The 27,585-nt window shown below is 37.9% G+C and overlaps 1 protein-coding gene across 3 annotated transcripts in view; it reads right to left on the bottom strand.

The window, feature by feature from the left end:
- The window catches only part of sipa1l3 (signal-induced proliferation-associated 1 like 3), a 292,225-nt gene that overhangs the window by 167,735 nt on the left and 96,905 nt on the right, over positions 1 to 27,585 (bottom strand). For all 3 annotated transcript variants that reach the window (XM_051933960.1, XM_051933955.1, XM_028796163.2), the window contains exon 2: positions 10,004 to 10,064. The gene's annotated coding sequence lies outside the window, so the exon portion shown is untranslated. The remainder of the gene's footprint in view (positions 1 to 10,003; positions 10,065 to 27,585) is intronic.

Genomic DNA, 27,585 nt, shown 5'->3' with positions numbered 1-27,585 from the left:
TTGGCCAGATTATTGTGCTTTGGGAAGTTTGCTTCATGGTGCTTCCACCACTGAAGTGGATCGGTGTCAGGGTCTGTGAAAATGACACCCCTATTGTTACCTGCTTTTTAGCAAGTGTTTTGGGGCTGCTGTTAATATGCACATCTCTCAGAGCTACACACCTTTCCCAGTTGGTTGCGTGCCCCTGACAGAGATGCTGTAATAATATGTTATGCTGCTACAGATATTAGGCGGACATTAGTTTTTTCAATTTTGAACTTTGCATAAACAAAACACTTCCAAATGACTGAGGCAACACTGTCATTTTTAGAAATGATCTCTCACTTGATAACACATATGCCATCTTTCTACTGTTAAGCATGTTGTAATTATTCAGGTTGAAATCAATAAAGATTCATTTTAACACATTGCCCTAAACCACAATTTTAAATTAACAGGTAAAATCGATTTATTGCCCAGCTCTAATTCTACATGTAAAAAATGAACACAGCATCAACTATTCAAAGCAAAATCTGATAATTTATAGGCAGATAGGTTTAAAATTACAACACTTCAAGGGAAAATATAATATATTGGATAGTAACAAATATATGAAATATAATTTCACTTCACGATTTTCTTGAATTATAAAACAGACAGCACAAGATTACAGGCAGTCAAGTGAAAAGTGCTAATAGCTTATTTCAAAGCCTTACATTCAAATCCCTGACCAGGCACTGCCTGTGTGGAGTTTGCATGTTCTCTGTTTGACTACAAAGACACACCCATACTCCTCACATCCTAAGGATATGTTTATTAGATTTGTTGGTCAAATATTACCAATTCTTCAACTTCCATTACAAATACTGTATGCTCTAGAGCATACAGTACCATTCTTCAAATTCCCATCTATCAACTACATAATAAAACAGTAACATAGCGTGTCTGGTCCCCCTGAGCAAACTGATTAGTCAGTTTGGCTTTGGTGAAGCAAAAGAGGAAGTACAAGTGTGCGACACGCAAGAAAGAGTTAAGGTGTACGAGGCATGCTGAAGGTATCACCTTCAAAGATAGCAAATATTAAACCAGCTAGGAGGTGAAAAAGATCTCAAAAATAATGACAGATTCTACAGTGAGCACTGGTGAAGAGATGTTCACACTCACGATTACAGAGGAAAAGCACGGAAGGTACACAAAAAACAAGAGAATAACTTTTACCTGTCTCTGACAGATACCATGGCTAGTGCTAAATAAAACCAGTGCATAAGGCAAACTATTAACAATAGGGCACCCAAACTACAGATTAATCCACCTACTGTACACATACTAGAGAGACCCAAACAGTCATAACATTTAAACAAAGAATGAAGAGAATGAAGAATGAAAAGTTCATTTTACAATAGTACACTCCTATTACATATGCTCCTGAGGCTGTTCATTTTGCTTTTTTTTTTTTTTTTTTTTAAATATAATAGTTTAAACTACTGTATAGTCATTGTTTTGATAGATCATTATTAAATCCTTCCAATTTTCTCTCTTCAGTGTCAGTTACAGAACTTGGTCTAGATGGATCAAGACAGATGACAGATAAATTTTCCATTACTGTTTACCTGAGAAGTGACCGAGGTCAGAATGTAGCTGACTGAGGGCATAAAAAACACATTTCTATGTTTGATTTTGCATAAGTTTCTGTGAGATGCATGAACTGAATATCTTGACTTTTTAAGAGTCTTCTACACTAATATGTTGAAATGTCAAGTGCATTTTTGGTAAATTATTTTGTTGGGAGCAGAATGACTACTCTTATTGACACTTCATTTGTATGAGCTGAAACTTCGCAGCCAGAGTTCTCACCCACATAAAGCGTTCTTCTCACATCTCCCCTGCTCTATCCCAACTTCACTGGTTAACAGTTCCTTCAAGGATTAAATTCAAGATTCTGCTTCTCGCCTTCAAAGCCCTACATAACCTTGCGCCCCTCTACCTCACTCAGCTCCTCACACTCCTTGTCGCTATCTCAGTTCCTCGAGCAGTAATTTCCTTACTGTCCCATGCACCAGACTCTTCACCCTTGGAGGCAAGTCCTTCAGTGCTATAGCCCCTCAACTCTGGAACTCTCTTCCTCAGTCTCTCTGAGATTGCTCCTCTTTCTCCACCTTTAAATCTCTACTCAAAACTTTCCTCTTCGATGAACGTTTGTCTCCTGTGTGATTTTTTTTTCCCCTCTGTATGTAAAGCGACCTTGGATTTGTGAAAGGCGCTCTATAAATGTAACTTTTTATTATTATTATTTATTATTATGAGTTTCAGTATTTCATTTCCATGCAAGTGACATTGACATGTTAATAAAGATGTTCTTCATTTAAATTTCAGCATTATTTTCTGTTTATGCTGTAGTCATTAGATCATACCATACTTGTAATTATTATGTAACATGCTGAGCTGTAAAGTGCAAGTGCGCAAATATGAATAAACTGAACTGAAATTGTCGGTTTCAATTACCTTACAGAGTATGAGTTTGGCAGCCATCTTCATAACACTAGAAATTACAATATATGTTTGTTGGGAAACCCACATTTTAAAAGTAAAAAATATGCAATTCAGATCACTGATCAATTGATTAGTGTATCACCAAATTTCAGTTTGAATATATGGAAGGTTGCTGACATTTTGCAGATGGTAAAACACATTTTTGTTAGATGGTAAAAAAGAGAGACAGTATGGCCCCTAAAATATTCCACTTAGCACAAGGGCCTGGGAAATGTCAGTTTAAAGAACATCTTTGTAGTGACCTTGTCAAAAGCACAACTGTCAATGACATATTTCTGTAGTAGCTCCAGGTCAGTGTCGAATGACATACTTTTCGCACCTGCAATATTAAAATGTAGGATCAGAGGATAAATGTAAAACTGAAAACTAGCTGTACACTGTGTGGCCAAAACTTTGTGGACACAACCTCCATATTACTGAGTTCAGGTGTCTCGTCATTGGTGCATAAAAGTTAAGTGTTATCTCCAATGCATGCATGATTTATATCTGTGCAAAAACAAAGATAAAAGCTTACATGAATGTTTATATGTTACTAGCAGTGTAAGTCTGTGCTGTAAAAAGCCCGGGCTCCTAGAAACTATTGAATCGTCAGGAAAAAAAATTGAAATGCAGAGACGGCAGTTTTGCGGACCTGCTCGTCCCCTTGTCTAAGTGAGTTTCTCTCTCCTTTGAGGTTTTGTTTTGCCATTGTGCTCGCCTCACTTGTGTATTAGCGGCAAAGTTTGTCTTTCGTCAGCGGTTTCACATTGGCGACGGAGTCGCTTTCTTTCAGCTTCATGCTGTAGCTTCGCACTTCTTTCTTCTTCCGACTTGTTAACTTGGGGCCGCCTTGCTGGCACTTTCAGCTTCATAGCCTCGCACTTCTGGGCCGGCCAGACAGACAGACACACTTCCAAATGTAGATGTTTATTTATAATATTATGAAAACAGAACAACAAGGAAGCCATTCCAATATCTTTGAAGTAAACTAATCTGTACTTTCCAGGGCAAACCAAGAAATGCATCTTCAGAGATTTTTACTTTCTCGTATACATAGTATAAAGAATTCAATCTTGACATTTTGATGAATCTTAATATATTAGACCTTCCAGAGTCTGAAAATACCATTTTTGAAATGTCTGTGTCAACATTGTAACTCGAAAACGTTGTAATCTAGGTCAATGAGATTTTGCACACCTGCTTTATACCAAAAAATAAGGAATCCTAGCAACTTTTGGGCCACTTCCAGCGACTGGAAGTGGTACTTTACCTGAACACATTTCATATTTTTTCCAGTAAACTATGGCTATAACTAAAGATATATGAATCAAATTTTGCATGGATATTAGAAATTACGAAAAATAAGTAGATATGAATTTTGAGAAAAATGGTGCAACTCGAAGTAAACTATTTAAGTAAACTATGGTTATAATTATAGATAGATGATTCAAATTTTGTATAGATATTTATAATGATAAAAAGCAAACAGATATGAAATTTGAGAAAAATTACTCATCCGGAAGTATTATTTTATTTAAACAACCATCCTAATTTTTTCATGCACACTGAAGTTTTGAATAGAGTTACTTAATTGAAAATTTGTATAGATATTTACAATGACAAGAAAAAAACATATTCAATTTGAGAAAAATTGTACAACCGGAAGTGGTGTTTTAATTAAACACCTTTAATTAAATTAATTTTTTATTTCTGCCGTCATTATCATAATTAAATGTAGCTAAATGCAGATTAACCTATGGAAATTTAGTGCAACAAATATTACACAATACTAACACTTTTTCTACGTTTTTAGGGGACTATAGCTCTTTTTACTTTGCATGTAATCTAGGTAATGCGTATGTAATAATGAAAAAATTCCACCACCATTTTCGACCTCCCTAAGTGTATCATTTTAATATAAAGTTTGATTATAGAGATAAAAGACTGTGTATCGATATTATCAGTTATGATGAGAAACAGAAATATATTTGAGAAATATTGCGTAACTAAGTGGTTCTGATGACTTTTTCCTCTATCTCAGTATACGAGAAAGTCGAGGGGAGCACACTCCCAATTTCTGGGAGAAGGAACCAAACCTAAGAGAACTTGAGCAATTTGCTCAAGAACACTTTAGATGTGTAGAAGTCTAATTCAAAGTTAACAAAAGCAGAGTGGTTAAGGCTTTGAACTTGAATTTTAAACCCTGAGGTAGTGGATTCAAATCCTGCTACTAACATCGTATGACCATGAGCAAGTCACTTTAGATGTGGCCAGTTGGAGGACAGGCAGGTAAACTATCATTGCAAAACAAGGATACCAGGCTACAAAAGTCAAACCACTTCTTAAGCTTTATTATTATTGGTAACATTTTCAGCCTTAAAGAGTGAAAGGAGGTTGAAGGAATATGCTGATTAGTTTGCCAAAACATCAAATCATCATGATCTGGCCTCAGAGTAAACATTATGTCTGTTACGATGAAATGTCAAATGCAGCAGATTACATGCAGTGTTCAAAGTCATGCCCTGGCTTTGTACTGAGTTGTGTTCAAAAGTCTGGCTCATGCATCCCTGTACTGCTCCTAAGTCAAGTTTAGATTTATAAAGTATATTGAGCCCACTGAGACTCGAATATGGCTGATTTTCTACTGAAACGGGTACAGAAGGAAGTAGGCTTGCTTCTGACCCCCTGTCCATGCATCCTGGTTGTACATGACTCTGTGAACACTGCAAGAATGCAGTAAATATGTACCATGATATACAGAAAGAGATTGGTTTTATTCTATATTATACAAAGTATGTAAGGAGGGAAGCATTGTTAGTACTTTCTAATGTACTGCTCTGCATAAATGGCAAATGTCTATGTTAATGCAACTGAAAAACACTAAATCAGTTGAAGGGAATAAACTGGCAGCTTTATGGCTGATTGTCCAACACATCTAGGAAGCTACAATTAACCTAGCTGTTCACTCTCTGAAAAATAAATGAAATACACTCAATCTGTTCAAAGACACTGGGAAACATAACAACCCTAAACAAACCAACTACAGGTATTTACATTTATCTTTAAACTTTGGCACAGTCACATACTCTAGGTAGTGACCTAAAGCCAGACAGTACAAAGAGACGTTTTTGCAAACAGATGCTAATTTAGACTGAGGAGCTTAACCACTGCTTCTTGAGATTAAGAGGAGTTTTGCGTGGTCTGGAAGGACAGTGTTGGCAGGTCTGTTCAGATCTGCATTCTTCCATTAAGACCTTCACAGGATAATAGATAATGCAGGAAGACACAATTGAAAAATGCTCATTTCATCAGTTCTACAATATGACTGCCCATAGGCTATTCCCATGAAGGTTTATTTTTTTCCTTTTATTGGCATACTTGCCTTAAGTAAAAATGTAAAAAAAACAGGAATCTTGCCAAATTATGCAGATTACACTCTGCCATATAATTACAGAAAGTTGACAGTTGACAGTTGACATCTTCAGGCATTTATTTCCACATTGATAATTTAAAACCAGTTTCATAAATATATACACGTATATATATTTGCTTCATATCATTTCTATTAAACATGTGCCTCTGTAAGTCACTTCTACATATAGTAAACTATTTTGTTCTGTTTTGAGCTATTTCACACTGTTTACATACTTTTAGCTCTGGTGAACTGGCGGTCACAGTAATTATACAATGGTTACCTTGGCAGGTTGCACTTTAATAGGCATGGATTTGCTTTTGACCTCTGGGATCAGTCTCTGTGAAGTCTGCATATTTCTTTGTATTATGTGCATGTTTTTCCATAGGCTTTAAGTGCCGGGATTCAAGAAATTTCTCATTTGATTCAGATCTCATTTAACAAAGAGTAAAAAGAATAATTCCTTTAAAAGGCAGAAAATTGTTATTTATTTATTGTGCACACATCTTCAAAAGAAATTGGTGATTTCAAAGTATCTTCTGCAGATATAAATAAGAAATCGCACTGAAAACAAGTGCTTGTGTCCATGGGCTGATATGGCTATTACTCCAAAAATAATAGTCAATTTAAGAAATGTTTTCCTGTGGTCAAAAAGTTGTGGTTTAATTGTTATTATTAATGATAAATGTTTGGTGCCTTGGTGATGAGTGAACATTGTAGGGTTAGCTTCGCCAAGAGTATGCCAAAATCACAAAAATGTTTGGGAACTTCACCAAGAACACCACAAAAATGCACTGAACTCAATGGGGAAGGAGGAACTGAGCTAGTAATGAGTGGATTATAACAGTGTTTTAGCTGCTCCTTAGGGCTACGGAAGCATCTGCCAACTTTGCTGGCTAAAAATTAGACCTGAGCTATAAGGGGGCAGTGCTAACAACTGCAATACCATGCCTCAAACAACACAAGATGAAGATGGAACTATAACCAAAAACAAAATACAACAAATGGCCACATACTAGCAATAAGTGTAAATATATACAACTGTAATGTATTTTATAACATAATTTATATAATGTGGGAAACACACTAGCAGTGTTATTACGTGGCTACACAGCACTGGTACATTTCATTGTTTGAAGTCCTGGCAGCAGGCGCAGCTGGAATGACTTTTGTTTCTGATCTTTGTGCAGATACTTTTCCCTTTGAATTATTGATGTTTTGCAATTTTAATTATTATTCTTTTGCAATTATTATTTCACCGGGTTGCATGTGTTTTCTTTCTCAGGGAATGGAGGGCTCCTTTAAGGCTCATTTTAAGCTGCATATGCCTAATTATGGATGCAAACTAGCAATGCAGTACAGCAGCCAGCTCATAGGGATCAGTGTTATATATTGGGTGGCAGTACAAGTATCTATCGACTTACGCCCTATCTAGTAAAACTGGTAGAGCTGCCAGCTGCATAAGGGTACATACATATCTAAGTTTTAGTATATTTACAGAATGTACTTAACAGCCATTATAAACATACGTTACAGATCCAGTATATGTATGTATTCTATTATTACATGTTATTGTGTACTTTATTTACTAAAAAAAAAAAAAAATAATACTGAAATGTATAAGATTTTGCTACCTGGCTCATACTGTAGCATATCAGGCACCAGCAACTTGCATCCAATCTTGTTCACTCGCATCCCCCGTGTGTGGTTTATATTTCATAGCTCCTATATTTTTGTAAGTTTAAAATGATGTGCAATGAACAGCACAGTAGGTCAGTCAGTCTGACTTTAATTTGGGAAAGGAAAGGCGGTGGTCAAACTGAAGACTCATGGTCCCATTCAAAGATGGAAAGGATGAGAAGCATTTCTCAAGTCTAGCAGTGGAAGCTGATTTGGGTCCTTTCTGAAAAAAAGACAATAAATAGTCATTTAAAGGACCATTAAACAGCTGCTAATGTCAGTGTGTCACTCCACCACTCATCCTCTTCATCTTCATCTTCAAGGGGAACTGCTGTTCTCACTAGACTTCCCAACGTAACGGCTGCTTTCTTTCTTTTGCCGGGTCAGAGACGAACTGTCCAACCTGCTGCACTGATCATCATACTTCATTTTAAAACTCCTTCAGCACACCTGCCCAGTTTTGCGTGAACAGAATCAGAACTGGTGGGATAAAATCCTGTGTAGGTGGTTAAATGACCATTACTGTCTATCCATTCTCAGTATGTGACTCAAACATTTCTCTATAAACCATTAGTAAGATAATATATTCAGTACTATGCAATCAGCAATGCAGGAGATGTGGATCAGTCTCTCACAATGGAAGTGACTCATTAAAATTTTGGGTGGCTCTTAAAGGAAATGAGGACTTCCTCAAATTCTCAGTGCACCATTTCAATGACTGAGACACATATCCCCATTCCCAAAAGAATCTGACATATACCCTTTGTATCTAATAAATCTATCACTTGATTTTACTCCAGGTTATAACTGCTCTTTTAAATGCCCCAGTGGCATAGCAAAAAAAAAAAAAAAAGACACGAGTATACATTAAGCAAACAATTTACTAACTCTCACATAAATGTGAATAAAATGACTGTGATACGTTGTGCTCATGATTCACTGCCATGTGTATGTGTTTTTGCAAAATCCAAAAGCAAAACATAAACAAATGCAGATAAAACATGCCTTTGAAAGCTTGTGCTTAGAGCATAGGCTAAACTCATGGACTCTGCTGGATTATACATGTAAATGAATGTGCAGATTCTTCATTTGTGAGACTTTTGCAACAACCACCTTCCTGCTTAGTCAACAAATAATTTTGGTTAGATCTTTTGGCTTACCACGGTCATTTGCTTTGAAGTCAAACTGGCAAGGCTGACTTCTTCTTAGCCAGCAATTTGTCCATCTGTTGTATATAAAATGAACAACTTTCGTACTTTATTAGAGTGCATCAGGACACCCTGTGGCAAAAATGAAAATGCAATATAGCAATGTTGGTTTACTCAGTTAAAATGGTTATTCCCCACCCACAGCGATAACACCATCAATCACCAATGTTTAAGGCAAGGATTGATCATCCTAAGAATTTTACAAGCAAGCACCATTGCTGGAAATTTATAAAATTTTATTTATGTATTAAAACCAAATCAAAAGCGAACATGCTCAAAAAAAGTGACATGCAAGTCACAACTGCACTGTGAAAAGTCTTTCCTAATGTTCACATCGGCCTCACAGAGGTGTTGGGTTTTGGGATGGAAGCGGAGGAATCAACTTGTGCTTTACAAGCTATGCCTTATTTCTAAACTAAACATTGCTGTACACTTTTTTAATTTACTATTACCCATTCACTGAAAATCCTATACAGTCCATTACTTTAGTATTCAAAAATATTGATTATGGATGTCCTGCTACTACAAATAAACACTTTAAAAACATCCCCTTGTCTGAAAAAAATGTTGAAAACACAACAAAACTGAAATGTTCATGAAATATTCAAGTGTGTGTTTAGTGTGACAAGAACGTACACCACAGGCAATCTGATCAGCTTCAAAGATTCAGTCAGGTAAAACTCGTCAAACTAGAGGTTCCTTTTCAAGTAACAGGTAAACTTGCTGCCATAAACATAATATTTAGGTTTTGACCAAGTAATTAGGACTTTTTCACCGGTTATTCACGAAAACAGCATAATGTCTACTTTTTTTCAACGCTTCCCTTTAATTAAGCCTAATCTTAACATACAGCGGTTGGATGTAAACAAAATTCATACTTTTAACACACAGAGTAAAATGAGAGGAAAAAACAAAGAATTTGCTTATAACTGTGCATGTTTCAGGTATTGCCAAACTAGTAGAGATTACTAGTAAGTAACATGCTTACCTCATATCTTGTTTTCCTTACAACAGAATTGTTACAGCTTTATTATGTGGCCATTTCTAAAGAAACATATGTAATCTTTTGATTTGTAATAAAGTTTCAGTTTTGACATTCTGCAGTACAATACAAAATTCCTCATACATCACTAGCAAACTAAATTTTAATTTACTAAATTTTATGTTGGATAAAGTTCTTTTAAAAATTCCTTACCAGCGGATATGAACAGGACTTTAGGTGGTGGTTCTTCAAATTTAACTTTCTCTTTGACAACCTAAAAATACAAAGGCGGATTAATTATTCCTATTAATACATTAAAATATGCATTATTTATTAGACTAATTTATACTTAGGTGCATTTAAAAAGATTTCTAATGGTTTAAATAGCTTAAGCTATGATGAAAAGACCTAACAAAAATAGCTGATTTACATTTTGCCTTTCTCCCCCCAAAATGTGTGCAGTATAGAGTCTCAATATCTGAATAACATACAGTAAATTGATGATTGCATACAAGTTAGAAACTTAAAGGAATGAAGGTGTAAAAAAAAAAAAAAAAAAAAAAAAAAAAACAGCTTTAAGAATCTCCTGGCATAGCACTGAATGATAGTTATTTAAAATGTTGCTATGAATTTTTTTTATGTATTTCATTTTGTATGGGGATTCGGTTTATAATGTATTTTCTGCTTTAACGTGATTTAATGTGTTTATTTTGTATTTTCACAACAAAGTTTGACGATGCTAAAAAAAAAACATGACCGTCACACTGATCACGTCACTGAAGTAGCAAGATATTTCATATTACACACACATACATAATGTATACACACACACACACACACAATATACACTACATATGTGATTATTCATGCTAAGCTCACCAGACAAAAAAAAAAATGTTACCGCCTATACAAGTGCTGAAACATAATTAAGACACCAACACAAGGCATTCCTGTATGAATACTGTCCTATAATAAGCTGTGTTGTATGCTACGGGCCACACAGAGTGATGAGGAATAGTGGAATCCTATGTGTATTTGGTTTTCTCAATAAAAAATAGGTCATACTACTAATGCAAATGATTGGCAAAAATTGGTCTTAGTGTTCAGCCATGCCAAATGCTCAGTGTACAGGAAGTTAATGACTTTGCGGGTCTTTCAAAGCACACTGTTCAACAGGTCTTTCAACAGTGGCATACATTGTAATCAACTGCTTATCAAAGTGCACTCGAAAGATGGTGCTCACAGAGTGGGACTGTCATCCTGCGTCAAGCACTGTGACAGCAAATCACTTTGCCACCCAGCAAAAATTTCTGCGGACAGTCGATGCATGCCTACAATAAGCCATTTCTGAATGAACACTCAAAAGGGAACTGCATGCCATGGATATTTAAAGCACAGTACTGTGGAAGAGGCCCTTGCTAACAGCTATTCACAAACCTACACAGTTACAGTGGCCACAGATCCACAAAAACTGGATTGTTGATGTCTGAGAAGCATGTTATCTGGTCTACTGAGTCGTGTTTTTGCTTGTACTCAAATGATGCAAGGCAAGGGTACATTGTAAACTGCATGAAGGCTTCCATGAAGACAGTGTGCAAATTGCTATTCAAGCTGGAGGCAGCTCTCTGATGATCTGGGGGTGTTTTATTTATGAGGAAATGGGTGTTTTGGTCGAGTTGATAGCACACTTGAACCAAAGGGGCTACATTGGGCTTCTATATGACCATGCGTTACCTTTCTTTTGAGTAAACACAAAATGTCTATCCCAGTCTTCCAAGATGACAGCAGTATTCTGAAACAGTCTTATATCTCAAATGCCCTACAAATTCCCCAGATTTAAACCCCAAGGAAAATCCGTGAGACTATTTGGAGCAATGAGTGAAACACCAGTAGAGCCATCTGACCAATCTAGGATTTAATGATGGAAAAGTGGTTGAAAATGTTGCCTACATCCACAAACTGGTGGCATCCATTCCAGACAGAATTGTAGTTGTCTCACATACTATTAGATAAGTTTAATAATAATAATAATAATAATAATTAGTACATATATGCACAATGGTCATTGTTTGCTCTATACCTCAGTAGTTAAATTAATTGTCAAAACTCTTCACTATTGTAGCTAGTTTCAAATTCAGGCAGACCCTAGTGTTAAGTTAGTCTCCTAGTTTCAACTTTGTTTTGCTCTTTATTTCTGATTAATGTCTTGCTCTATTTTGTTTTGATCCTGTCTTTTTCTGATCTCCCACTTTCAACCCCTTGCTTCACCTGACTACAATTCATTTTTGGCCAACCAGGTCCATGTCCTTTTTCATAGTCTCACAAAAATCCTTAGACATGTTTGTGTCTTAACAGTACTGTTGGGAAACAGTAGTGGATAAGTTTCGTTGGTGACTTTGTATGAACTCTTATTGTAAGGAGCTTTCCATAGATATTAATTTAACATAATTATGCTCTCGATATGTGACTATAGCCTCAATGACGACCTGGACAAGGTTAACCCTCCTCTGTTGAGCCATGTAGTCAGCTGCCATACATTCCTAACTGTGATGCAGCTGGTCAGTATGCAGTACACAGTGCAGCTATGCAGGTTTTTGAGGATCAGGGGGACTATTAACTTTCCTAAGTCAGTTCTAAATAAATAAATAATCAAGGTTCAGGCACATGCCATGAAATGGTACATGAGCTTACACTGCATTAGTCCATGTCTGCCACAAAGAGAAGAATACAATCTTTGAAGTATGGTTTTCCATTCAATGTCAGATATAAACTAGCTTTTCATTCTAAAATTGTTTTAACATTACTAAGGGTTCAATGCAGTTTTGGGGTAACTCCTTTGTCTAAAGTACTGTTTTGCAAGGGCAGGTAAAAAAATGAATGTTAGACAAATTAAGTAAAGTATGTTTCATGAACTCTCTAAACAATAGACTTATCTGGAAGGAGTTTTATTTCTGACAGATATTTTAATAATACAGAAGTATAGTAGTTCAAAATTCACTGTGAGCTTGGCACCAATTTCACTACTGTTGACCATACAGTAATCCCTCACTATATCGCGCTTCGCCTTTTGCGGCTTCACTCCATCACGGATTTTATATGTAAGCATATTTAAATATATATCGCGGATTTTTCGCTGCTTCACGGGTTTCTGCGGACAATGGGTCTTTTAATTTCTGGTACATGCTTCCTCAGTTGGTTTGCCCAGTTGATTTCATACAAGGGACGCTATTGGCAGATGGCTGAGAAGCTACCCGGCTTACTTTTCTCTTTCTTTTGCGCTGACTTTCTCTGATCCTGACGTAGGGGGATTGAGCAGGGGGGCTGTTTGCACACCTAGACGATAACGGACACTCGTCTAAAAATGCTGAAAGATTATCTTCAAGTTGTGATCTTTTGTGCAGCTGCTTTCTGAAACGACATGCTACATGGAGCTTCGCATACTTAAAAGCTGGAAGGGCATGTATTGATTTTTGATTGAAAAACAAACTCTGTCTCACTTTGTCTGCTCCTGAGGAGGGGGTGTGAGCTGCCGCCTTCAACAGCTTTGTGCCTTGGTGCTTCACATACTTAAAAGAAAAACAGCTCTATTGATCTGTTTGCTTTTCTCTATCTCTGTGACATGATCTGCTCCTGACAAGCACTCCTTTGAAGAGGAAGATATGTTTGCATTCTTTTAATTGTGAGAGGGAACTGTCATCTCTGTCTTGTCATGGAGCACAGTTTAAACTTTTGAAAAAGAGACAAATGTTTGTTTGCAGTGTTTGAATAACGTTCCTGTCTCTCTACAACCTCCTGTGTTTCTGCGCAAATCTGTGACCCAAGCATGACAATATAAAAATAACCATATAAACATATGGTTTCTACTTCGCGGATTTTCTTATTTCGCGGGTGGCTCTGGAACGCAACCCCCACGATGGAGGAGGGATTACTGTATACTGAAATGAAACTTCATTTTTATTATAATTTAAAATAAATAGCAATGAGTTAGCAGTACAAGCTTGGCATTAAACATTTTTAACTGGACAGATTTTACTATAATTGCAACCATACACACAACAAAGCATACACACCATAAATAAACAAATATCAGATTCCTTTTCCTTAGTGGTTCATGCAGGTGTAAAGTCCTAACCAAAGTCTTATTGTACATATACTAGCTACTCAAGAAAACAACTGTTCTCTACTGTCATGCTGTATGGTAATCTAATTTACAGAGTAAAGAGTGTTGTAATGGTATGAAATATGAGTACTAGTATATAAAGATTGATCTGTCAATCAATCCACAATTCACACAGATACACTTTATTCAGAATTTGTAAATGCAGAGTCAAGAACTATTAACAAATGTATGACCTTTAAAAGAATATTTGCAAGCGAACAAATGCTACTGATAATAAGCGATCTATACAACCAAGATCATTTTTAGACTGTTCTTATATTGTTTCCCTGAAATTAAAGCACCTAAAAATAAACATATCTCAATATCCAAATTAAGAAACACCATACATGCTTAGACATGGCTTAGGTATAGACTTCAGTGTAAAAGTCATTCTTGTAAACAAAGGAAAATACTGTAAGTTCAGCAAATCACCTCAGTACAACTATAACAGGAAGTTTTTACTGCCTATTACTTAGCAACACAACAGAACAGGTAATACACCCCAGCCTAAAGCATACGTAGTTAGTTCACAAACAAGTGAGTAATTACTCTTCTTGCCATTTACCATGCCATATACACACTGACACACATGGAAATGAAGAAAGGGTGTTTGTTTGTATACAACAGCCCAAAAACTATCAAAGTCCACCATCATATCATATCTATATTATGTTGCACTATTGCAATATCTGAAATTTTCAATGGAAACTAATAAAAGCACATGGAAATTTCTATATCTCAGCAATTCCAATTGGCATGATTATTTGTTGCTCTGGATCCATAAACTGCACTGGTCAGTGTCAAAAAGGCCAAAAAACAACATTAAGATGTGATATCCACACAAGACTCCTTTTTTGGGATAGTATATTTGCTCTTTATGAATTGTATGTACAAACAAATAAAAAAAACTTGGACAGCAAAGTGATAAGGGGTAGTATTGTTCTCATAGTAAAATGAATTCTGTCCTGGGGTGTGTAACATGCATGCTGTCCTCAAAAATATGTTGATCTCCTTATAGTCCAGGCATTCTGTTAATGTGACCGACATCTTTGAATTTTTCTACCATAACTAGTATGGGTTTGTGCTTGTGTGTGCTCCGTCCATCATTGGCATCTCCTTCAGGACTGACTCTACTTTGCTTGTTTCTATTAACAGAATAAGCTTTACTGGGGGAAAAAGGATAACCTATCGAAACTATGTGATAATGACAGAAAAGAAGGTGTCTACTGTAGAATATACTGCACTGCAAGTTTTCATTTTCACATTCAGAATATTAGATTCCATCAATTTCAGAAAGTTGAGTAAATTTAACTTCACACTGTCGACTGTTCAGTGTATGTAAAAGAGACTGAAATTGGTGCTGTAGTCTTTTCTTCACAGACACAACAACATAAAGAGGGTAATGAACATGTCTGAAGGAATTAAAGTGATAACTAGTCTGCACCGCATTGAGAATAATATACATTGATCAGAAATGTTCAACTCAGTAAAATATGTAGCACAAAATTCAATGTAAACCACACAGGTGTCCATCTTCCAACACAATCCTTATAGGAGAGCATGACCACAATCTAGTAACACATATAGTGCTTATAAAAAGTATTCACCCGAGAAGTTTTGAAATTTTATTGTTACATGACATTGAATCGCAATGGATTTAGCTTGGCTTTTTTCAAAACTGATTAACAGAAAAAGACTTTCATGTCAAAGTGAAAACAGACTAAACTAATTAAAAAATATAAAGCAAAAAATAATTGATAGTATAAGTATGCACCCTCTTTAATATGACACCTCTAAATCATCACTGGTACGGCCAATTGTTTTTAGAAGTCGGGGAACTAGTTCAATGGATGTCACCTGTCTACGGTTTCAGTTGATTGTACTTGAAAATGTACCTGAATATGGAAGGACCAGATTCTACCAAGTCAGTTTGGTGGTTATACATACACAGTGAAGACTAAACAACAATCCAAGCAACTCTGTGACAAGCACAAGTCAGATGATGGAAAGTTTCAAGTCACTGAATATCCCTACAGCAGATTCATAAATCTGATCATAGCAGTGGAGCTGTCTACAAAAACAGAGTGATTGTGCAAGAAAATTAGTGAGAAGGCTACCAAGAGATCTCTGAAGGAAGTACAAGCTACAGTGGAGGAAATTGGAGAGACTGCAAAGGCAACAACTGTTTCCCAGGTGAATTGCCAGAACACACAAGACATCTTAGCAGAAGGCACATGGGGGACTTTGATATCGGTAAGAAAAACGCTCTATGCTCATTTGAGATCAAAATTGAACTTTTGACCTTCAGACTTAAATGTCTGAACACTGTACATTATATATATAAAAAAAACACACCATCCCCATCATTAAGCATGGTCATGGCAGCATCAGGTAGTGGAGATGCTTCTCTGCATTAGGCCCTAGAAGGTTTGTGTTGGTAAAATGAAAGCATCAAAATATGTAGATGGAAACTTTGTGGTCTGCAAGAAGCCTGCTCCATTGGAGAAGATTGATTTTCCAGCAAGACACTGACCAAAGCTACATAGGAATGGCTTATAAATAGTAATGTTAATGTTGTGGAGAGGCCAACTAGAGTCCAGAACTCAATGCAACTGAGAATTTGTGACTGGACTTGAAAAAGGGCTGCTCATTCACTATTTCCATGCAACCAAACAGAGTTTGAGCAGTTTAGCAAAGAAGAACGACGGGGGGAAATGGAAGAGATGGAGAGACAAAGACGTGTACATATTAGCTCAGGGCTATCAAGGCTGAAAAAGGTACATCTACTAAATACTGACTTGAAGGGGATGACTACTTAGCCATTCAGCTATTCAGCTATTCTTTGTCTTATATTAGTAATTAAGTTAGACTATTTAGCAGAGATCTGAATATTATTTGAAATACTAAACTGTCAACTCAAGAGCAAAAGCCTCATGCCGGTTACATACAAACTCCCGCAAAAATGCACAATACCACTTAGTATGTATAATGAAGCTGATTCTGCTTGACACCTGCTATTTTCATTTTGTTTTCCAATACACAGTTTCACAAGTAGATTTAGTGCTTATGGAATTTACAGTTGTTGAAGCAGCTGGCTATTTAATCCTGCCTTAGCATTAAAGGTCACATGTCTTTCTGCACAGATTCTCTGTTTCTTATCCATAGCAGAAATTCTGAATTGAGAGAAAGCTTATGATATGCCAATAAAAGTTGACATTTTAATTCACTGTGTGACAGCAGTTTTTTGTTTTTTTTTAATATGACTACTTGGCAATTAAAGTATAGATGACATTTAATCAATAGAAATTAATTTAAGAAATCCCTTTGAATTCCGCCTCTGCTCCACCTTTGAATTCCAGTCTGGCTCATTACATATTGTTGTACCCATCTCTGGGGTTCTCTCCAGTTCACATATGTTTCTGATGCCAACAATCTACTTGGGTGTCACATAAGTAGAAGGGAACTGTATGGACCAAGTGAGGGTAATAACACACCAGGTGTGGGGTGCTCTAAACCTCAAACAGAGCACTACCTGCTTGATTAATTACCCTTCTGCAGCCAGGGAACAATATAAGGGTGGCTACCCCAAACTTTGTGTGTTGAGACTGATTCTTTCACAGGGTCTCATTTGTAAAAACAAAGCAATGCCTAAATCCAAGACAGTGATGACATGAATGCTGTTTTTTTTTTTTTTTTTTTTTTTTGCTCCACACAAGTTTTTAATGAGTCTAATTCTTCCCTCTAATTGAAATCCTTTCTTAATTGAACTTTTCATTCTCTTTCTGAAATAAAAATAGCCCACAGAGTCGTGCCAAGACTTACTTCTTAACAAACTTAATTTCAGACACAGATTTCTGACCTGTCCTTTTCTGCACTTATGAGGCACAGAATTTATTATGCTTACTTTGGGGAATTATACACTTTTATTAATTTTACTTAATGTACTTTGCTCTTAAAATTTTCTAATTCAATTTTGTCTATCCCTTCATTCCTAGCCCCTTTATGCAATTTGGGTCATGGGGGTATCTGTGTTTATCCTGGTGTCATTCAATGTGAGATGGGAGTTAATTTTAAAAATTAATTCATAAATTAGGTGTAGTTGGCACAATGTTAGCCTTGGTAGGTTCAGGCATCCTTAAACCTTAGGCCTAAATAAACAGGTTTGACAAAAATGGAGTGAAATGAATGAATAATAAATGTAATCCTTGATTAAAAAGTACTTTATTTTCTTAGTGCATTAATTTTCTCTGTTTCACTTTAATTTGATCTATTTTTAAATGGCACTAATTGCTACTAATTTAATAATTTGGCCACTACTTACTTTTTAATTTAAGTGGTAATGCAGTTTTCAAAACAGTTAAATATGTATTTTACTTTATTACATATAAGAAGTATTAGACAGAAGTGTATTTTATCATACAACCAGAATATTAAGATGATTTTAATTCATTATTTTTTTCAGTTAAATTTATTTGCTATAGCAAAAGCCGTGAATAGGGTGCAACAAGTTTACAATATAAAACAAACCACAAATTAAACAAAATACACATATAAAACTAAATATTAGGTTAAACACACAGTAAAATGAAGCATTTTCAAACTGGTTAATAGTAATGAGTGAACACCACTGAATTTGCTTCGCCTCAAGGTTGTGAAGAACATGGAGTTGTTTAAGAATTCTGGTAAACTCAGTGAAATCCATTAAAGCCAATGTGGATAGAGAAACGTGGATTATAATGGTGCAATGGTCTTTTCTATGTCCCCCAGGGATAAGGAAGCCTCTCCCAATTATGCTGGACTGATTACTGTGGCCAGAAATGTGATTCTGAGCTGTGAGGCAGCAGTGCTAACCACTGTGATAAAACTATACTCTGAGTCCACAATATTTCAAGTTCTTAATTTCTCCCTGCATCTCATCAACTCCCAGTACTTGTAATATAACTAACTGACACCCACTGAGTCAGCATTATATAGTTGGTGGGGCTGTACCTGTACCTGTCACTAGCTGATCTGTGCTACATAGTGAGAAGCTGAACATGCTTAAATACAGCAGTGAAGTCACAAAATACTACTCATCTTACAGAAGTAAGCATTTTTATAACATACTATTTACGGTCAGCTAATGTACCCCTCAAATGAAAATACACTGGCTGTAGTACCAATTGGGTAGTGACAATATGCTGCCCAAGAGTGAGGTGGAGTACATTTACAGTATGTGTGAAAGTTATGTCCACGCATGTTGCAACTTAGGCAGGAAGTGCAGGTTTGGTAGTGACATCCCCATCCAACATTGGCTGCTACAGCTCTGTGATGTCATACCAGCCTCACAAAACATCATGGAGAGCTGGGAAATAAAAGTTTGTCTAAGCTGGCCAGATAGCAAATTTTCATTGAAAAAATTCTGCAAACCCGGTAAATCTGCAGCAAAAAACGCTTTAGTGAATTTCGCCACTCAAAACTCCTAATAAACGTAAATGATTAGTTTTTTCACTGAGCATCCATCTGAAGAAAAATAAATGTCTGGGGGTTTTCATGGTTAATTACAACAGACAAATCAGACACAGTCACAGTGTGGAGACATTGGCTAACTGGCCAGCCACCCCATGCTGGTCATTCTATAGTAGTAGTTCTAAAACTCAGTCCTGGGAACCTCATGTGGCTGCAGGTTTTTGTTTCAACCACATTCACCAGTTATTCTCTAACTAACCTCATTTCAATAGCATTTTGCTTTATCAGCTATACCTGCATAGGACTGTTTTATTATTTTCCTATTAATTTGCCTGATTTCATGTGTACTTGCTCCCTTAATTGTACCTTATTAATGAAATTTAACAACAGGCACAGAAGACACCCAGGCAGATGAGGCTGAATATTGAAAGGCTGATATGCTAATTGGTAATATTGGAATGAAATAACCAGAACACCTGGAAAAGCAGAATGAACATCTTAAAAATCAACTAGGGCTGCAACGATTAGTCGACGTAATCGACGACATCGACTACAAAAAAATCATTGATGCAGATTTTTTATCGTCGACGCGTCATAAACAGAACCTTCAAAAGAGGCTCCAGTCACAAAAAAAACACATTGGTTTTTCTAACTGCAATGCACTACATGAACATCTGGGGGCAGTATCGTTCGTTATTGTTTGTGAAGACTGCAAACAGTACTACCAACAAACAAGAACATCTAAGGAGAAGAAGAACGTAGAGGAAAATAAACGTGGTTGCAATGGCAAGTTGGATAGAGTAGGGGGAAGGAGATGAAAAACAATCGAGACAGAAACTTTCTAAAGTGTGGGAGCACTTCACCGAACAAGAAAAAAAAATTGAATGCAGATTATGCGAAGCGGAGCTTTCTTTTCACGGCAGCACCACCGCGATGCATTACAATCTGAAACGCAAGCACTCCTGGAGATGTGATGCCACCGTCTCTTGAGAGGTAAGTTTTGGAGAGTAAAGTTAGTGTCACGTGTTAACGTTGATGTTTGTACTATAATAATCCCTGGATGCCAAATCCTTTTTAGCTGCACTTTTTAAGTAAATGTCACAATTAGGGAATCCATTCCCGGACGGGTTTATCCATTCGCGGGAATTCGGGAATCCCACATTTCATTCCCAGGAATCCAGGGGATGACACAGTGCACGGGCATCTCACATGTGAATGGTTTTAGAACGACCAACACTTATTTTTAATAAAACTACTGCAATATGTTAACACAAATAAAAGACTAACCTTATCTACAAGCAGTTCATGCTGTCATATAAGTACATGTATCTTTAGTTGCGGTAATAAGAGTGTAGAAAGCACAACGTGTCCAGCGTGCGGTCGTCCAGGCAAGAGCGCACCTTCGTGCAGAAGTAAGCCAGCTGCTGAGAAAGCACGCTCTACCTCCACTGAAGTAGGAGGCACAATCATCAGATACTGATACACTTGCTCTGAAACACCGCCATTTCAGCTTTTACTGATGCATCCAGTTTCTTATCATCATTCTGTGATGGCAAGTTTCTTGGCACAGATAATGTGGCTGCAACAGACTGACGCATTGCAATTTCAAGTTGCTGTTCAAAGCTGTTGTCTGATGAAGTGCAAGCTGCAGCAATGGCACCACCTTAATTATTTTCAGCTATAACTCTGTTATTTCTTGATCGATTTTTACACATTTACACACTATATATGCGACCTTGACCGTTCCCATTTTCCCGGGAATTACAGCAAAAATGTCCGGGAATGGATTCCCTAGTCACAATTCACAAAGAAAATGTGAAATTTTAATGGAACACGTATTTTTTTCATTCAAAGAGCATCACAATTACTGCAACACTGATCATTTTACACACTGCAAATGAACTGTAAAAACTATAAAAAACTACTGTAACAATCTATTATTATATGTTCAAGGTGCAACTGACGCCACAGATTCAGTAAATCACCGAGCCAACTGCGCTTGAACTGGGTGCACACAAACACACAGAGGTAAACGCTGATGATTGCAGGCTCGTCTAGTGCAGCGGCTGAATCCCAAAGACAGTGGTGCTGCAGTTCTGCTTGGGCCGGCAGTGGTCATGAGCTGGCTGCTCAACGAATATACGGCACTGACTAATCAGCTCCGGTGTGCTGGCAAATTACTCTTGTTAAGCAAATATAGCCGTTTGCGGAGTTCAATGAATATATGTTGCTGCATATACTCAGCTTCAGCATGCTTCCAAATTGCACTGGAAACCGACTCTAGCCGGTTCCGGCGGTTAAAGGGTTTAGTGAATATAATTTCAGTTATGTTTGCTAACGTAAATAGGAGTAGCTGAGCCGTCCTAGTTTTTTTTTTTCTTCTTTTTTCGTACAATATTTGAGTTCAAATGAATAGTAAACTATCCCTAACTAACGTTAGGTAACTTGTGTTTTGAAGCATATCAGTAATTAGCTTGTTACATATTTTAGTCCGCTATTTTTTTATTTTGGCATAATATAATAAATGATGTGATAAACTACAACACTTTTCCTTCAGAGTGTGATGATTAAAACATCTTTCTCTGTTGCTCTTTATGTTTCAGTGGTACTAAGCAAAGGCGTGTAGACGAGTTTATCCTGAAGAGAGGCTCTTGCACTGCTCAAATGGCTGTAGTGTTTACAGAAAGCATCCTGAACATGATTGTCAATGACATGCGACCTACTGCATATCTATGGTTGAAGATCAGGGCTTCAAGCAGATGATCAACACATTTCATCCAGGCTACACTTTACCCTCCAGAACTCATTTTACAAAGCTCATTGAGGGAAAGTATGAACCTGCTATTACTCAGATGAAAACTGCTCTTAAATTAGCCAAGAACAAGACTGCCCTAACAGCTGATGCCTGGACCAGTGTTGCCACAGAGGTTTATCTTGGTATCACTTGCCACTTTATAAGTGCTGATTGGAAGCTCATTAGCCTCAGCCTCACAACCATGCCATTAGAAGAACGACACACTGGGACAAACATCGCCGCATGGATTGAGCAGGCTGTGGAAAAGTTTGAGATCCCTCCAAGCAAAATTGTGGCAGTTGTTCATGACAATGGCTCCAATGTCACCCTGGCTGCTAACATGTTGCAGGTAAAACATTGTGGATGTCCATCCGCTGTGCAGGACACACTTTGCAGTTGGTGATCAATAATGCACTGAAACACCCTCAGATCAGTAAAGCACTTGGAGCAGCAAAGTGTCTTGTAGAGCACTTTAAACAAAGTGAACTAGCTTCAAGCAAGCTCAAGACCAAGCAGAAACAGATGGGGACCCAGTAGTACAAACTTGTCCAAGACGTCTCTACCAGGTGGAACAGCACTTATTATATGATAACTCGCCTCCTGGAACAAAGATGGCCACTGACTGCAACTCTGACCCAACAGTAATACAATGAGGGAAGAAACACCTAGACTTCAAAGTTGATCAGTGGATCATTTTAGAGGAGCTGGCTAAAGCTCTCCAGGACTGTGAATGTGCTACAGTCTACTTGAGTGGGGAAAGCTATGTAACTGTCTCTACTCTGCATTCACTGGTCAAAGGGCTTCTGAAATCCATACCCACACTGCTTATGGTACAGCTGCTGTGCAGGCATTCCAGGCAGTTGCTACAGAGGAGATCACTGCACATTGGTCAAGAGAGGTCACCTTAAAAGATGATGATCCAAACAACTAATCATTACAACTGCACTAGACCACGTTTTCGAAAGTTGAAATTCCTGAAACCTAAAGAGAGGTTCAGTGTACAAACAAAATTCAGGCTCTGGCCCTCCAGTCCATGGATGTGAGTATTACTCAAAACACTCAGCTTGCCACTGGGAACGAAGAAGCAACAGCATCAGATGATGAGGGTGCTTCAACTTCAGCAGTGAGAACTTCAAATAGATCTCTACTAGCTCTTGATTCACTGCTTGGATGTGAGTCAACAGACAGTGACAATGAGAACACTGAAGAAGATGCTCACAAACAACTGATCACTAATGAAGTAAGATTTATTTATTGAAATAAGAATAGTGCATATTAAATATGTCAATATTAAACATTTCAGATGTAGCCAAATGGCTAATTTTTATCTGTTATCCCATGCCAGGTGTTGAGGGCAGGGACGTGATCAGTGCGAGCGTATGACCCGCACTTACTGGGTATTTCTTGTTCGTGGGGAATAATTGCAAGCCACGGTCAGCATGAATGGGGTTCAACGGCTTACCCATGTCTCTCGGCGCCGAGTAGACACACGTCGATCCATTCAGTGTAGCGCGCATGCAGTTCTGGACATCCAAGGGCATCACATACCTGTTAATGCTCAATCTCACGCCTAATTAGTTATTGATGGCTAAACACTTCCTGAAAGACAGTTCTTTTCGCGGTTCGCTTTTCCTCAACATGGGTCAATTGTATGTGCCAGCCTGGATCTCCGTAAGGGAACAGCAGTGGATAAACCATGGGGTCACAGTTCATATTGAGAACAGAGATACGTTTGCAAGCATCTCCCTTTGGATATATGCAAATGTCGCGTTGTGCAGGAGGTTCCCCGTCTTCACCTACAAAGATAGCAGCAACATCAGTTTGACAAAATGGGGCGTTATACCTTTTCATATCCAGATGTGGATTTTCCATGAACACCATTCGTACAGCAGTAACAGGGTTACTGTGAGTGATAATGTCATGCATTTGCATGTAAGACTTTGCGAAGGGATTAACCTGTCGTATCATGTTGTCTAGTTGCAGCAACAAAATGTCACTGCAAGCGCTATTACATTCCTTTTGCAAACGTTGACTGGTAGCCTCAGCAGAATCGAAGATATATAGCTGACCATATTGTGGTGACGTGTTAGGATTGGTATATAAAGGAAAGACCTGGTGATAAATTTGACCGTGGATTCTGAAAGCATACGGTCCTTGTCCAGATTGTTGAGCGATGTGTGCGCCCATTAACGCAAAAGCTAAAGCAGAGTTGCATCACAGTAATTTCGGGACAGCGGGTTCTTGCCAGTCAAGAGGTCTTCTAAAAAAAGAGGTTTGGATAGCGGTGGCAAAGACCCCTTGCCGGCATGACAACACTTAGTGTAATGTCCGGATGTGTTGACCTCTGCTGGCCAATGAAGAGCATCGCAAGAAGCACATAGTGCGGTAGGTAGGCCAATGTTATGTTCTTGAACATGAATGGCGGTATTTTCTTGAAAAGCTCCAGAAAACTGAATGCGATGTTTGTGTATGAACGATTTAGTGCTGTGTTGACACTGAAAGGAATTGGAATGAGTTGTTTCGAATCATTGCTGGCAATGTTCACATTGCATAATTCGTTCAGTGGAGTGTGTTTTTAAATGCGTGTTGAGATATCTCTGCACTCGGAACGTTTTTGAACAAATGGTGCATTGAAAGATCTGTTTGGAATGCGTTTGTTCAGTGGAGTGTGTGTTTAAATGTGCTTTGAGATATTTCTGGCGTGTGAAGGTTTTGTAGCAGTGTTGACACTGAAAAGAATTCATCAGGGAATGTGTTTTGAGATGGTTAGTAAGATATCTGCGTGCGTGAAAGTGTTTGTCGCAAATTTTGTATACAAATGTTTGTGCTGAATGGATTTGCATATGGTTGTGGAGATCCATCTCACCTGTGAAGTCCTCGTTACAAAATGTGCAATTGAAGGTGAGAGTGGAATGAGTTTGTAAGTGTCTCTTGAGAGCGCGAGTTGTTTTGAAGCATTACTGGCAATGTTCACATTGCATCATTCATTTAGTGTGTGTTTTTTTAAAATGTGCATTCAGATATCTCTGCACTCAGAAGCTTTTGGAACAAAAGGTGCATTGAAAGTCCTGTGTGGAATGCATTTGTTCAGGGGAGTGTGTCTTTAAATGTTTTTCAGGAAGAGGAGAGTGGGCAGGTGACGTCACATTAGTGTGGCGAGCAAGTGGGTGTGCACATACCGACAGCGTCAAAAGATGTCACCAGAAGGTTATCACGTGTGTATTTGAGAGGCATGAGAACCTCGTAATGCCCATGATCCAAAGGACCGCTAAAGAGCAGGGATATGGAGAGACGTTGGGCCAGATTGTAAACTCGAGGAGAGGCATGAGAACGTTCTCGGAAGTAAATGGTGATAGTAGCTGGAAGCATTTGGGACATTGCCACAATTTCTGCCTCGCCACCATAGACTCTGGACGTATTCATGTAGTCAGCGTATTGTTGAGCAGACTGTATAACAATGCTTCTGTGACTAATAACAACGGACACCACGTCGCCAAAGTTATCCCAATGTTGGCAAATAAAGCCAACAGCCATGTTGCGAAGTTTGACAGCAACAGTTTCATCAATGACGTTTTTCCAGAAAAACCCGACTGATAGAAACAAACAGTTACCTGATGCAGGAATTTGTATACCATTGAAAGAAGTGTTGTTTCCATGAAATACATTTGAAGTGGTAGCCATGGAGGGCAAATGAACAGTCAACGTGGCTCACAGCTGGATGTGGACTGTAGCACAAACCAAAGCGAGTGAGTATGTGTTTGGTGAGCTGTTTGGGGCGGGCACATGAGTAAGCCGTGCCTCGAGAGCGAGGGTGGACGTGGGAGGACGTTTCGAGTTGGCGGGCGGTGCTCTGAGGTGCGTTCCCTATCACGTGGGAGGAGGGTTTGAGTTTGTGGGCGGGGCTTCGTTGTTCCTTTCCCATGGTTTTCGATGATGGACGCGGTCGTGTGTCATAACCGAAAAGAATAATGAAAAGTCAACGTGGCTCAGAGGTGCATGTGGACTGTAGCACAGACGAAAGCGACTTACGAGGTGGTTGGTGAGTTGTTGCGTCTGGGCACATGAGCAGGCAGTGTGAATGCCTGGAGAGCGAGGGTGGACGCGGGCTGAGGAATAAGAAGTGTTGGTGGGTGGGGAAACGTTTTTCGTGTTCCTGCAGGACCATCTAAGAAGACGCATGTTTGTCGCGGATGCGAATCGCTGTATGTACCGTGAATAAAACAGTTTGCGATGGTGCACGCAGTCGTGCATCGTAACCGAAAAGTCAACATGGCTCAGAGGTGCATGTGGACTGTAGCACAGACGAACATGAATGACGGCGTGCTTTGTGAGTCGACGCGTCTGAGTCGGTGGGCGTGGCTCTGCGAGTTGTCGTTGTATCCAATGGTCTTAGAGTTGGTGGGCGTGGCTCCATCCTGCGTGCTCCATGGGTGTCTTACTCGCTGGCAGCTTAGTGAATTATATATATATATATATATATATATATATATATATATATATATATATATATATATATTTTCTTCCACTCTCTTTAATACAGTAAGACACTGTAAGCATGCACTTTTGAAATGTGAGTGGCCATTGTGGAGACTCATGGCCTTCTAAATTGCAAATATATTTTGCTCTTACTTGTACTTCTTCCTCTTTTCAACTTTTTGAACACTCCATATTATTTGACCACAGACAGCTTCAATTCAGTGTTAGCTGGCAGACACTGCTGTATAAATCTTTACAATACAAATCAAGAGCAAGTCCTTTGACTAACAAAACTGGATCAATGTCTCTTTTCCTCTGTTACATGTCTTCATCACACTTTATAGCAAAAACTATACAAGTTATTGATATCTGCTTTAACCCTCACAACATCTTCAAGTGCTGACTTAATGCTGTTGTGTTCAGGTCTTTTTTGACCCAATTCTAACACCCCGTTTAAATGTCCTAGATTTCATACCAAACCTATTTTATGTTGATTTAACCTATTACGTTGAAGCAGAGATGATCCTAAGTTTTATGACAAATGACATTTAAGAATGGTCTTTATAGGATGTAAACAAACAGTACCCTAAATAGAGACAAAAATCCACTATAAAAGCAAACTTAAAATTCACTTAATTAGGCAGATACATACAGTAGATAGAACTTTATTTGTTCCAAGCTGAAATTTAGCTTTTGTAAAAGCTTAAGAAATATAGAAATATTTATATAACCTGAAGGACATTGCAGTGTTCAAAATGTGTAGCAGCTGTACAAAAATGTCACATTTGGAAAATTTTTTTGCTTTTTTTACAAAGTTAGGGTAATTTATTAAAAGCCTTTATAATTCTGGGCTGAGAAGACCGCATTTAGGTGGCTGTTATGGGTTGTGAACACACTACCCTAAATGCATTGAAAAAT

The sequence above is a fragment of the Erpetoichthys calabaricus genome, chromosome 1 (assembly GCF_900747795.2).
Source record: "Erpetoichthys calabaricus chromosome 1, fErpCal1.3, whole genome shotgun sequence".
Classification (NCBI taxonomy): domain Eukaryota; kingdom Metazoa; phylum Chordata; class Cladistia; order Polypteriformes; family Polypteridae; genus Erpetoichthys; species Erpetoichthys calabaricus.
This window is presented reverse-complemented; position numbering and strand designations above follow the sequence as displayed.